General features: G+C 47.2%; 1 protein-coding gene across 1 annotated transcript in view; it reads left to right on the top strand.

Moving 5' to 3' along the window:
* LOC309567913 (BAR/IMD domain-containing adapter protein 2-like) overlaps positions 1 to 13700 on the top strand; it is a 252556-nt gene that overhangs the window by 29932 nt on the left and 208924 nt on the right. The window lies entirely within an intron of this gene.

A 13700-nucleotide genomic window follows, 5' to 3' on the forward strand; every position in this document is an offset into this window, starting at 1 on the left:
GGCTGCCCTCTCTAGCTTCAACTTCAGCCTGAAGTATCGGCCAGGAATCGGGAACAGGGATGCAGATGCCCTATCCAGAAGGTTGCATGCACCACACGAACCTGATGAAGAATGGACCCATTTGGCTCCAGAAGGGGTGCGTGCCCTATATCAGGGAACTGAACTTCGATCCAGAGGAGGATCAAGAGCCGAAGAGATTGGGGTTTCGGCTGTCGGAGTACCCAAATACTATTGCAGGGTGACCCAGGTTGAAGGGGAAGATTTACCCCGGCTGTCCAAAAGGGACTTGAGGAAGGAGCAGCTGGAAGACCCTCTGGGAAAACTTCTTTTGGAAGCCTTGGAGATCCAGCGCCCTGAGTTGCTTCTCACCGACTCTCCTCAGGGGGCCCGTCTGTTGCATAGAGAGTGGACCCGGTTACAGATCCGAGAAGGGGTGGCCTACCGAAGAGGCCCATCTGAAGATCTGGAGGAGAAGTGGCAACTGTTCTTACCAGCTAAATACAGGGAGAGAGTTCTGGCTGCTCTTCATGATAATCATGGCCATCTGGGACCTGAAAGAACTTTTCAGCTTGTCAGAGACAGGTTCTACTGGCCCTGTATGAGGGCCGAAGTTGAAGGATACTGTCATTCTTGTGTCCGATGTATACAAAGGAAGACTCTGCCACGTCAAGCAGCCCCAATGGGCCATCTGCAAAGCCAGGGACCCATGGAACTGGTGTGCATTGATTTCCTTTGCCTAGAGCCTGATCTGAGTGGCCAAGGGAATGTCCTTGTGGTAACAGACCATTTTACCAGATACGCCCAAGCATTCCCAACAAGGGATCAGAAGGCCTCTACAGTAGCCAAAGTTCTTGTAGAAAAGTTCTTTGTACACTATGGGTTACCACAACGCCTCCATTCAGATCAGGGAAGAGACTTTGAAAGCAGACTGATCAAGAGACTGTTAGATCTGTTAGGCATCCAAAAGACTAGAACTACTCCCTACCATCCACAAGGGGATGCCCAGCCGGAACGATTTAACAGGACTCTTTTGGACATGTTGGGGACTTTAAGCTCAGAGAAGAAACAGCATTGGGGCAAACATGTAGCTGCCATTGTGCATGCCTACAACAGTACTGTCAGTGATGCTACTGGATATTCCCCTTATCGTCTAATGTTTGGACGAGAGGCTCGATTGCCAGTGGATTTGGCCTTTGGCATCTCGCCCGATCACACCTCTTCAGCATCGCACAAGGGATATGTGGACCGACTGCGGAAGAGTCTGAAATCGGCCTATGATAAAGCTCAGGCCACATCTGATCAACGTGGACTGAGGAATAAAAGGAATTTCGACTTAAAAGTTCGGATCCAAGACTTGCAACCAGGGGACAGGGTATTGTTGAGGAACTTGGGTGTCCCAGGAAAACACAAGTTGGCAGACCGCTGGAAGTCCCAACCTTATGTTATCTGCAAGCAACTACCAAACCTCCCTGTGTATCAAATTCGGCCTGAAGGAAGTGTGGGTCCATTGAAGACTTGGCATAGGAACCATTTACTGCCTCTCTCTGAAGCAGTTCGCATGCCTCCTGTCGTAGATTCGCCAGAGACCCCTTCGACCTCTCGCCTGTCCAGACCAGTCACCAGATCTCAGTCGACACTCCCAGATGTGAGGGAGGGAAATTCTCCATCTGAAGATCTGGAAGATGAAGAGGAGGTACCTGACTGGATGTGGTCGTCTCAGTTACCAGAACCCACACCTGCCTCCCTGTCTTCATCCGAATTGGCTGACAGAGGAACCCTTCGGGCGGAAGCCCCCGAATTCATACCTTTCCACATGCTTCCAGAAGAAGTAGTTGATGATGAAGATCCTGAGGAGGAGGTTGCACCTTCCTCTGAAGAAGAACTGACCGCTCTTGAAGCATCAGATTCCTGTGTGTTGGAACATGAGGAGGAGGACATTGAAGAATCCCCAGAAGTGGCTGGTCCTAGTACCTCTGAGATCGTGCATCCCAAAGAACAGAGGGAAAGAAGAGTCATTCACCCGCCCAAAAGACTGACCTATGACCAATTGGGTGAATGCTCAGAAGAGGCTATCTTTACTTCCAAACGAACTCTTGATCAGCCTAGTTCTTCCACCGCAGATTTGGTGGAGGACAACCCTAGCTCACCCCCAGGCACATCTGTACAAGCCACTCAAGTGTCAGGGGTCTGTGAACAGAATTACCTTCCCTCCCCTGACAATTGGTGGGAGGTTCCTATGTCGAACCTGTGTTGTAATATGCAGTTGTTAAGTTTGAACTCTGCTTCTGAAAAGGAAGATGATTCCCTGTTATGCATATGTTAATGTTTTTTTTGTGTACTGCCAACATATGCACTGGAGTACATGCTGTTGTCCTCTTTGGGGACCAAAGTTTCTCAAGTGGGGGGAGTGTGTAGCGGGGTCTTCCATTATACAAGTTCTAAAAGACTGCTGCTTGACATTTGAGAGGAACTCGGCTCCATCTAGTGGCCAAAAGGACACATTGCAGCGGCTATGGAATGTCTTTTGATGTTATTTTCCTTTCAGGAAGTTGAGCAGTCTTCATCGCCCATAGTGCTTTGAGAATACCAGGGTGCACTGCTGCACCGCACAGCCTTCTGGGGGAAGCTTTATAAAGGAAGGGAGGAGCCAGGCTCACTCTCTTGGGAAAGACACAGTGAGACAAGCAGGATGCCAGTGCTGTGGGCTGATGCTGTATGCTAGGCCGAAACTCCTGGGCCTTAAGTGACTAAGTTGCAGTGTTTCATCTCCAGTAGAGGATCCCTCCTGGAGGTCCCATCGATGTTCTACAGAGACCAGACTCATCCACCCCAAATACCTAGCGCGGCTGGTGACAGAGGCCGGAGACTGAGACAGCAGCGGAGGCTTCCTGGGAGACAGTCCTGTTGGTGAGAGGGCACCTGCCCAAAAACTGACTATATCTATCAAAGAAGTAACTTTAGTCAGGATTAGCCTTAGAGTAGTAGAAGGCAATATACCAGGTGGCCCAGTACATCTCTCACAGAAGTTTTACCGGCAATCCTGCACAGACACCCCGCGGTGATTACTAACTGTTTGCTGCCATTCTCTCTATTGATCACCCATCCTCAATGTGGATTACAAATTGCGAGTGCACCAACGTTGCTAGCGAAGATATAGAGAAGAAACAGCGGACTCAGATAGGTCTGACATTCTGATACTGTGTCTAACTGAATGCTGAGCCTTATCTCCAAAAGTATAATAGTGATTAAGATGGCGGTCCTATAGGCTCTGAGACATTTCCTGAAACAATTAATGTGCCCTTGAGGAGTGATATCACAGTATTTATCTTATCTTTGATTAATTAATTAGTATATCCTTTTACAAAGTCATATTTTACTGTATCGAAACTGTTTATTTGATTCACAGTAAATAACTTTCCTGTTTAAAAGCAAGCTTGTGTGTGGTCACCTTGTATTACCCAGAAGGACTGCAGCTGGAGAGAGGTAACAGGTCATTATTATTTATTGAAGTGTTATATTCCAATCTGTGTAGCCATTTGGTATTCCAGTCCTATTCTGGGTCAGTTGTGCCTAGGGAGGGTTCGAGCCAATTCTGTGGGTTGTTAGGCAGGACGTAGACCCAATAATCTAATCAGCAGCTCCTGCGGGGGTGGTGCTACATAGCATATATTGGTCCCTGTAATATGTATATAGTAAGGTATATATCCTCCAGGTAGTAGTTGTACTCTCTTGTAGTATATAGTGTTCCCTGTAGTATGTATATAGTAAGGTATATCCTCCAGGTAGTTGTACTCTCTTGTAGTATAGTGTTCCCTGTAATATGTATATAGACTATATACACATTACAGGGAACACTATATACTACAAGAGAGTACAACTACTACCTGGAGGATATATACCTTACTATATACATATAGGCCAGGGACCAATATATAGTAGGTAGTATATCCTCCAGCCAGGACAGGTAGTAGTTGTCTGACTCTGTCTCTTGTGTCACATTGATTAGATCCCATCATTGCCATCATGCCATGAGAATGAGAGTTAAAAAAATATATAATTTAATCAGCCTGGCAGGCTGTGGCAGCCTTACCTTACAACGGCTGCACATGGGAGGAGGTGGGTGGAGGCGTAGGCGGAGCCAGTCTTCTTCTAGGGTCGAGACGGACAGAGCCGGAGGAGAGGAGTGAGGATGAGAGCCGATGAGGAGGATGATCCTCCTCTGAGTCCTCCGCTGCGGCGGCGGCGGTGTGCATCCTGGGTCTGCTCTGCTGCTCACGTCACTGGTTGCTAGATGCCAATCGGGCTGGCCTTAGCAACCAGTGTGCACTGCAGTGCAGACTCGAGCCACGGCTGCCGCCGGACTCCGGAGGGGAGGAAGCAATAAGGGGGGGGGGCCCGGGCGGGCCGGCGGACAACGGAACGGGGGGGGGGCCCTAGACCACCAGGGAGTGGGACATGCCACCATCGATCCATGTGGGGCCCCTTGGCAAGTGGGGCCCCGGGCAACCGCCGGGTATGCCCAGTGGAAAAGACGGCCCTGGGGCTGTCCCAGGATTTCATCAACATCTGTCATCCCAAGGAGCCCAATGCTGGAACAAGTCCCGCCAATTGCTTCCACTCATTTACTTTAAAGCACTAGCAGGAGAGAGACAGCGCTGGGCACCCAGGGCATGTGCCCTGCATCTCCTAAAAGGTGCCATAGGTTCCCAAATTTGTAATCTCTGCTACTGCAGCAGCCACAATCTCTCCCCGCCGGCTGCCTGTCATAACAAGAAACATCAGAGCCAAGGGAAGCTTCCCCTAGACCCTAGACATGTCATATGACACACCGGGGGAGGAGCCTGGGAGGAAGAACATCTTTCAGCATCTAAGGCCTGTAAGCTTTAGGGACTGCGGACAAATTGTACTGGGGGGGACACTATGACCTGGGGAAAGGGGGAAGTAACCAAGATTTGTGCTGGGGTGAGGGGATTTATGGTGGGAAGTGGAATTTGGTTTGGGAATAAAAGGTTTTTTAATGGAGGGGTGATTTGGGACGGTCTTGTGCTGGGAGAGGGGAAGAGGATATTTGTTGGAGGAAGTATTTGTATTGGAAGGTGGATTTGGGAGGGAAGATGCTCTGTGCTTGGAGGGGGGTGATTTGTGCAAGCAGAAAGGGGAGAGGGTTTTAGATGGGAGGGGGGATTTGTGCTGGGAGGAGGGATTTGCTGGGAGACGTTTTGTGCTTTGAGGTTTTGTACTGAGAGAGGGATAGAGGAGGGTGTGTGCTAGGAGGGGGATTTGTGTTGGGGGGGGGTGATTTGGGAGGGTCTTATGCTGGGAGAGGGGATTTTTTCCAGAAGGGGAAGAGGATATTTGTTGGAGGAAGTATTTGTACTGGAAGGTGGATTTGGGAGGGAAGATGCTCTGTGCTTGGAGGGGGGTGATTTGTGCAAGCAAAAAGGGGAGAGGGTTTTAGATGGGAGGTGGGATTTGTGCTGGGAGAAGGGATTTGCTGGGAGACGTTTTGTGCTTTGAGGTTTTGTACTGAGAGAGGGATAGAGGAGGGTGTGTGCTAGGAGGGGGATTTGTGTTGGGGGGGTGATTTGGGAGGGTCTTATGCTGGGAGAGGGGATTTTTTCCAGAAGGGGGAAGAGGATATGTGTTGGAGGAAGTATTTGTATTGGAAGGTAGATTTGGGAGGGAAGAGGCTTTGTGCTTGGAGGGGATGGGGGGGGGGGGGTGATTTGTGGAAGCAGAAAGGGGAGAGGATTTTAGATGGGAGGGGGGTATTTTCAGAATAGTTAGTGTTAGAACTTTCTTTCCACTTTAACATGCCGATCCTGAATGGGTAAAGTAAATCTAAAGCTAAAACTTTTTTCACTGGAAACATAGAAAGATTTAAAACACTGTCAGGTTATTTTTGTGCCATATGTGTCTCATTAGGGAGATTTCCCTTTTCTTTCTGTCCTGTAGACTTAACAAGAAGTGAGAGAATATCTTTCCAATCTAAGGGAATTCCCCTCTGAGCTGTGTCCTCATCGGAAGAGCTCCCCTTTATTCCTGTTCTGTGCCAGCTGTATCCCCACTTTTATAACCAGTGACACTGGTAAATATCCTTGATGGGAACACAGACAGCAATAAAAACCTGACAGTGGTCCTAACCCCTTCTTTATATGCAGGACCCCCACTGCACTTACAGTACATACCAGTAATTATGTCATCCAGAAATAACAAAACAATACAATTGTAAACTGTATATTTTGCACTTAGGTGTTACCACCATGAGTGCCGGTTCACACTTCATGCGATCACAGACATCGCATATGATTCGGAGGGCACTGCTCCTAAAATCACATGCGATGTCTGTGTGGTGCAAATTCAGCCATACAGCAATCGCAGTAAACTCGCACAGGACCCTTTTTTTGGTCAACAGCAGAATCGGATCGCTTGGTGGTTCACACTTGTGCGATCCGATTCCTGTACGAACTTTCAGATCACACTGCGATATGCGATCTGATCTTGGGGGTGTCGTTAACTTTGAATTGACACCCCCAGCGTATCGCATATGGCAGTGTGAACTGCCTGTTCTGCGGATGCGATGCTGGAACACGCAGTATATTCGCAGTGTTCCCGCATCGCAATAGTGTGAACCAGGACTGAGACTTATAATAAATACAGCTATTATTAATATTCCTGTAAGCTCCCTACTACACCTTTAGCCACTTTACCACCGGAGGATTTTGCTGTCTTACGTCCAGGCCACTTTTTGCGATTCGGCGCTGTGCGTTTTTAACTGAAAATTGCGCGGTCGTGCGACGCCGTACCCAAACGAAATTTATGTCCTTTTTTTCCCACAAACAGAGCTTTCTTTTGGTGGTATTTGATCACCTGTGCGATTTTTACTTTTTGCGCTATAAACAAAAAAAGAGCGTTTATTTTGAAAAAATAACAATATTTTTAACATTTTTTTATATGAAATCCCCCCCCCCCCAAAAAAAGATGTAAAAATCAAAATTTTTTTAAATTTTTGGCCAATTTGTTTTCTGCTACCTATGTTTGGTAAAAAAAATCACAATAAGCGTATTTTGATTGGTTTGCGCAAACGTTATTGCGTTTACTAACTAAGGGAAAGATTTCTGTCATTTTTGGTGGTTTTTTTTTTTAACGAGTAATGGCGGCGATCTGCGATTTTGTTTGCGGGACTGCGACATTGCGGCGGACAGATTGGACCCTTGACTGACATTTTTGACACTTTTGGGGGTACCAGTGACATTACTGCAGTAATCAGTGCTATATATATGCACTGTTACTGTAAAAATGGCACTGGCAGGGAAGGGGTTAATTTTATTGGAGAGGGAGGGGTTAATGTATGCCTAATGCTTACTGACGTGTGTGGGGGGAGGTGACTGAGTGAGTCAGGGACAGATCGGATGTTCAGCTATGCTGAACACTGCAATCTGTCACTCCCTGTCACTTAGGAGATCCGCCCGCTCTGTTTACACAGGCGGGCGGATCTCCAAACTAGATTCCCCGACGATCGGGGAAGAGCAGCGGCGATCGCCGCCGCTCCTCCCCTGGCCCGACTCCCGCCGTGAATGAAAACAGCGGGAGCGCGCCTCCGGCGGCGCGCGAGCGCCGCCTACAGGGGTAGGAGTCCAGCGACGTAGTACTACGTCGCTGGACGATAACGAACCACTTTGCCGCAGTATGGTCAACGTGACCGGTCGGCAAGTGGTTAACCACTTCTGAACCGGAAGTATTTCCCCCTTAATAACCAGGCCATTTTTTGCGATTCGGCACTGCGTTAATTTAACTGACAATTGCGCGGTCGTGCCATGCTGTACCCTAATAAAATTAATATCCTTTTTTTCCTACACATAGAGCCTTCTTTTGGCAGTATTTGATCACCTGTGTGATTTTTATTTTTTGCTCTATAAACAAAAAAACAGTGACAATTCTGCAAATAAAAAAACAATATTTTTCACTTTCTGCTATATAACAATCTCAATAAAAAAAATGTAAAAATCATTTTTTTTTCATCATTTTAGGCCAATTTGTATTCTGCTACAAATTTTTGGTAAAAAAATCCCAATAAGCGTATTTTGATTGGTTTGTGCAAAAGTTATCACGTCTACAAACTAGGGGAAAGATTTATGTCATTTTTATTTATTTATTTATTACTTGTAATGGCAGCGATCTCCGATTTTTTTTGCGGGACTGCGACATTGCGGTGGACAGATCGGACCCCTAACTGAGATTTTTGACACTTTTAGGGGGACCAGTGACATTACTACTGTAGTCGGTGCTATAAATATGCACTGTTACTGTAATAATGACACAGGGAAGGGAAATGGCAGGGAAGGGGTTAACCCAGGGGCGATCAAAGGGTTAAGTGTGAGCCTAGGGGGGTGTTTTCTAACTGTAGGGGGGATGGACTTGTGGAACCAATACAGAGACCTGTGATCCTAAATAGGAGTACCACAGTAGCTCTGCATTGATACCAGAGAGAACAACGATCTGCTGTGTTTACAACAACAGACCGCTGTTCTCTCTTCACGGGGAGCGATCGCGGGTGCCCGGCTGCAATCGCAGCCACCGGCCCCACGGATCAGCTTCCCCACTGGCGAGTGGGCGCTCACGTGCTCTCGGGATCGCTCCTGCCGTGTGAACCACCATACAGGTACAGCGATTTGCGACCTGACGCCGTATAACTGCAGCGGCTGGTCGGCAAGTGGTTAATGTGGGACAATAACATTTCACATACATTCCACATAGTCCATGGTTGTCACTGCCAGGAAGTTGGTCCTGAGGAGGAAAGATGTGCAGCAGCTGGAGCAGGTGGACGTAGACAAAAAGTGGCTGAAATAGTCTGGAGGAGATCAGCAGCAATAGGATTCAAAAATGTAAAAACAGCATTTTATTTAAAGCTGAGCTCTGGGATAAGCAAATCTTATCTATATACAGCAGGATGCATATGTGTTCTTGGTGTACTGTACTTGTGTATATCTTCCAGATCTGTGCAGTAATCTAGTGTGAAACTTTGCCTTAGTGCAGGAGCTTCCTGTGATAAAGACCAGTCACTGCTTCTCTCTCTGTGTGTGCAGGGTGACTGGTCTTATAGCCACCCCCTCCTGTAGTTTTCTGCAGGCAGCCTGTAGTGGGAGGAGCTTGCTGCTCCCCCCCCCCCCCTCCCCATCCACAGCTCTGCTCTCTAAACAACACAGTGATGATGTCACTGCTGTTTTTACAAGGTAATATCTGGGTTTACACAGGCTTTGGTGCACACAAAGTGCATTTAATGCCCCCACCCCACCTCTTCACCTCAGAGAATGCCTTATTTTTGGTAAAGTACGAGGTGTTCTGTGAATGGCTCCTATGCTGTGGTTACTAGGCAGAAGGGCTGCTGCTTGGCACAGGACCCAGAAGACTGCTTCTATTACTGTAGTAGTGCCAGACCAGTTACTACACTGATTTATAGCTTCCACAGGGGTCAGACAAGTATGGGATATGTGTACTTACATTGGCCAAGGTGCCAATGCTATAAAATTCTTACTCGGAGTTCAGCTTCAGGCTCAGCTATTGAGAATAAAGTAATTAAGCTTATGGGATTTTTTTCATTAAAATAACAAACATGTTATACCTACCTGCTCTGCAATGGCACAGAGGAGCCCCTGGACCTTCTCTTCTCGGATCCCCCGCTGGTGCTCCTGCCCCCCACTAAGTGCCCTGCACAGGAAACCACTTTCTATGGGGGAGCACTCGTACGGGCTTGCTCCCGAGCCAGGCTGTTTGCATCTTCTTGCTCTTAGCTAAGCCTGCGAGAGCTGGGAGAGGGGAAAAGAACTGCTGCAGATGTGGAGAGCGCTGGACTGAGATCAGGCTCAGGTGAGTATTGGGGGGGGGGGGGGAGGGAGCTGCACTGAAAATGTTTTTTTTTTTTATCTTAAAGTAATTGGAAAGTCTTGTTTTAAAAAATAAATGAATAACAAACATGTCACACTTACCTGCCCAGTTAAGTGATTTTGCACAGGGCAACCCAGATCCTACTCTTCTCGGATCCCTCTTCTGTGCTCCTGGCCCCTCCCTCCTGTCGAGTGCCCCCACAGCAAGCAGCTTTCTATGGGGGCACCCGAGCTGAGCTGTGTGTCTATTCAGACATGGAGCTGCGGTTCGGCCCCCCTCTCTCTCCTGATTGGCTAACTGGCTTTAATTGACAGACGCGGGAGCCAATCAGGAGGGAGAGTCCCGGACAGTCGAGGAGTTTGTAGACATTGCTGGACAGAGATGGGGCACAGGTAAGTATTGGGGGGGGGGGGGTGCTGGGGAGGCTTTTTATCTTAACCTCCCTGGCGGTAATCCCGAGTGTGGCTCTGGGTTAATTTTCAGTACCAAAAGCAGTGACCCCCCTTGCTTGGGGTTACCCTGTGGTAAAATTGACCTTGTCCCTACGATCCCCTGATGTCCTCCTGCTGTGTCCTCTGTCTTCCGTGTTCCCTTCTCTGCGAGCGCCATGACGCAGGGGGCAGAGCCGGGCAGGAAATTCAAAAAAAGTACACAAAACGTGACATGATACATTGTAATCTGTTAGGATTACATTACTGTATCAAATCCTTTTATCTCAGTTGTGTCCCTAGTGTCCAGTGCTCTGCCTGCTCTGTTACTGTTTTATTCCTTTTACTTTTATTAATAATGTTTTATTAATAATTTATTGAGTATATTTAATAATTAATTTATTAAAAATATATTAATAATTTTTATTCACCTGTACTGTTTTTTTCCTGAGAATTACAGGCCTACAATATAAAACAACAGATTTCCATGCAAAACAATGTACCGCTTTGACATTTAAAAATACTGACATAATCAGACCACCAGGGAGGTTAAGAGCCGGCTTACACTGGGGCGACTTGTCACGTGACTTGGTCGCCTGACAAGTCGCCTGCCATAGATTAGAACAGGACCCGTTCTAATAGGAGCAACACAAGTCGCTCCGACTTAGAAAAAGTGTCCTGTACTACTTTGGGGCGACCTGGAGCGACCTGCATTGACTTCAATGATATGAAGTCCGTGCATGTCGCTCTGAGGTCGCGGTGCGCGATGTGCACCGCGACTTCACAGGTCGCCCCGGCAAAGTCGGATCGCCTCAGTGTGAACCGGCTCTAATGCATATTATGCATTAAGATAAATAACCTTCTGCCTTTACAACTCCTTTAATGCATAGAACGTATTAGGGTAAAGAAAAAAACCTTTTACCTTTACAACCACCTTAATGACTTTGTATTTTAAATATAACTGAATTTCGGTGACTTGCAAGAATATACACTGCGCAGAATGTAAGGACCCAAAATACCCATTGGAAGGTTGTCTTTATGTGATGTAATCTGTTTATGATATATAGTAAAATGATGATGTGTAGTTATGGGTTCATTCACACGGGCAGAAAAAACACTGAGTTTAGCTGTGCACTGCGCATAGATTTGTGCGCTCTAAATGCACCATGAGACCCGGTTCACACATATGCGATGCAGGCAGTTCACACAGCCATATGTGAATCTCTGGAGGGGGGGGGGGGGGGGGTGTCAATACAAAGTTAACGACATCCCCAGATCGGTTCGCATATCACAGTGCGAACTGTCAGTTTGGACATGAATCGGATCGCACAGGTGTGAACACCCATGCGATCCGATTCTGGTGCGGACTCAAAAAAGTGTACTGTGCAAGTTGTTTCTGAATCCGATGCAAATTCAGCCATACAATCTGTATGGCTGTATTCGCATTGCACAGACATCTCCTGTGATTTGCAGAGCAGTGTGCTCCAATTTACATACAATTAGTGATCGACCGATATCGTTTTTTAAATTGCAGATACCGATATTTTGGCTATCGCATATCGATATCACCTGATATTGGCTGATATTTTCGTACATTAAATTTTTTTTTATTTTTTTATTATTTTATTTTTTTATTTTTACAGGTACTCTTGTGGAGGGATCTGGGGGTCTAAAAGACCCCAAACCCCTCCTCTGCACTTAAAAGCATTCAAAACGCCAAGTTTGGCTGTTTTGAATGCTGTAATTTTTTTGAATTTGGCACCGAGTACCCGGAAGGGATATCATGACATCACTTCTGGGATTTTACATGGAAACCTGATCAGAGCCGAATGCGGCTTTGATCGGGTCTTCTCTTCGGTGGCCGTGCAGGATGGCTGCCCGGGTCTCCCCGTGGGACGGGAGACCCGGGGGAGCCGCGGAAGGTGGCAGGAGGGGGGCGTCTCCTCCCGTTCCTTGTAATGACAGCCGAGCGGCTTCTCAGCCGCATCGGTTGTCATTACAAGACAGCCGACCGTCGGCTATGGACGCCGGCTCGGGGGTGATGCCTCTAGCTGCAGGCATCACTCCGGTGCAAAAACTTTCCCGAATTATCGGCAATATCGGTCACCTTGGTGGCTAGTTCTAATATATCGGGAAAGTGCAGATCGGCCCTTGATATATCGGCTTTGCCGATAATCGGTCAATCCCTACATGTGATGTCTGTCATCGCTTATATTTGAACCGGGACTCACAGAAATCAGTTAGCCCATACAAACAGCTGCACATATCTGCAAAAATGTGTGCTTAGTTTAGCTAAGCAGAAATAAGTAGGACACTTATGAATCAAGGGCCACACAGATCTGCAGATTGTACGCTCAAATGCACCTAATGTGCCTTAAGCCTCGTACACAAGCAACGATTGTTGGCCGACCGATCGGCCGTCTTTTGTCCAGTGTTGTTGTGTTGGTTGAAATGTGCTCTAGACTGCACACAAATTTTTTCGGCCAACAACAACCAACTGCAGAAGTGATGTCATGTGCTGGTTAAGTGTGTTTTTTCTTCTCTGAGCATGCCCAGTCTTGCTCATCTGATTTTTGTCTGCCGAAATCTGTACTGACTGCACGAACAATTGGCCGTTCTGTTGACGGCCAACAAAAATTTTATAGCATTTACACCAGATTTTGTTCGGCCAAAAAGGCGCAGTCGGTTGTCGGAAGCATCATACTAACAAGCCGACAATCGGCCGATCGGACGTTGGCCGAAAATTCACGGCCAAACAATCATTGCGTGTGTACGAGGCATAAATGTGCCATTCATTTGAATGAAGGAACATTTAAACGCTGTACGCATCTAAATGTGAGTACTTTAGGATGCATATTTTCTCCAGGATCTTCTTCTGCCAACAAGAACCTGTGTTGCTGCAGAAAAGCCTGTGTGAATGGACCCTATGATGTATAATCTACTCCACCAGAAGGGGGATTCAGGGTTTATTAGTACAGAAATCTCCTGCAGTCCCAAAGGAAGTGTTTAAGAAATACATCCTCTAATCATCCTACATGATGTAGGAACACCTTGTGCACACATAGTGCCTGAGAAGTCCAATCTATGTGTCTGTATATTTCCCAACCACTGACATGGGACAGGAAACCTCTTGTAGAATAGCCCATTCATAGTAATGAGAACACAGCTCCATTCATTAGTGCTGTGTGCAGGTTATAGGATCATACTATACAGTGGGGTGTCCTTATATTTGGGAAGTGTCAGAGAAGATGAAAGAGACCAGGGAGGTTAAAGAGCCCCTTCTATAGTGTCTCCCAGATGTCTACATGAAGGCCCCTCCCCTTCTGTCAAGCAGACCCCTCCCTTTACACTGGGAACGTTAGCTGGGTGACAGCAGAGGGCGATCCT

This window comes from Pelophylax lessonae, assembly GCF_965119305.1.
Source record: "Pelophylax lessonae genome assembly, chromosome: 12".
Lineage (NCBI taxonomy): Eukaryota > Metazoa > Chordata > Amphibia > Anura > Ranidae > Pelophylax > Pelophylax lessonae.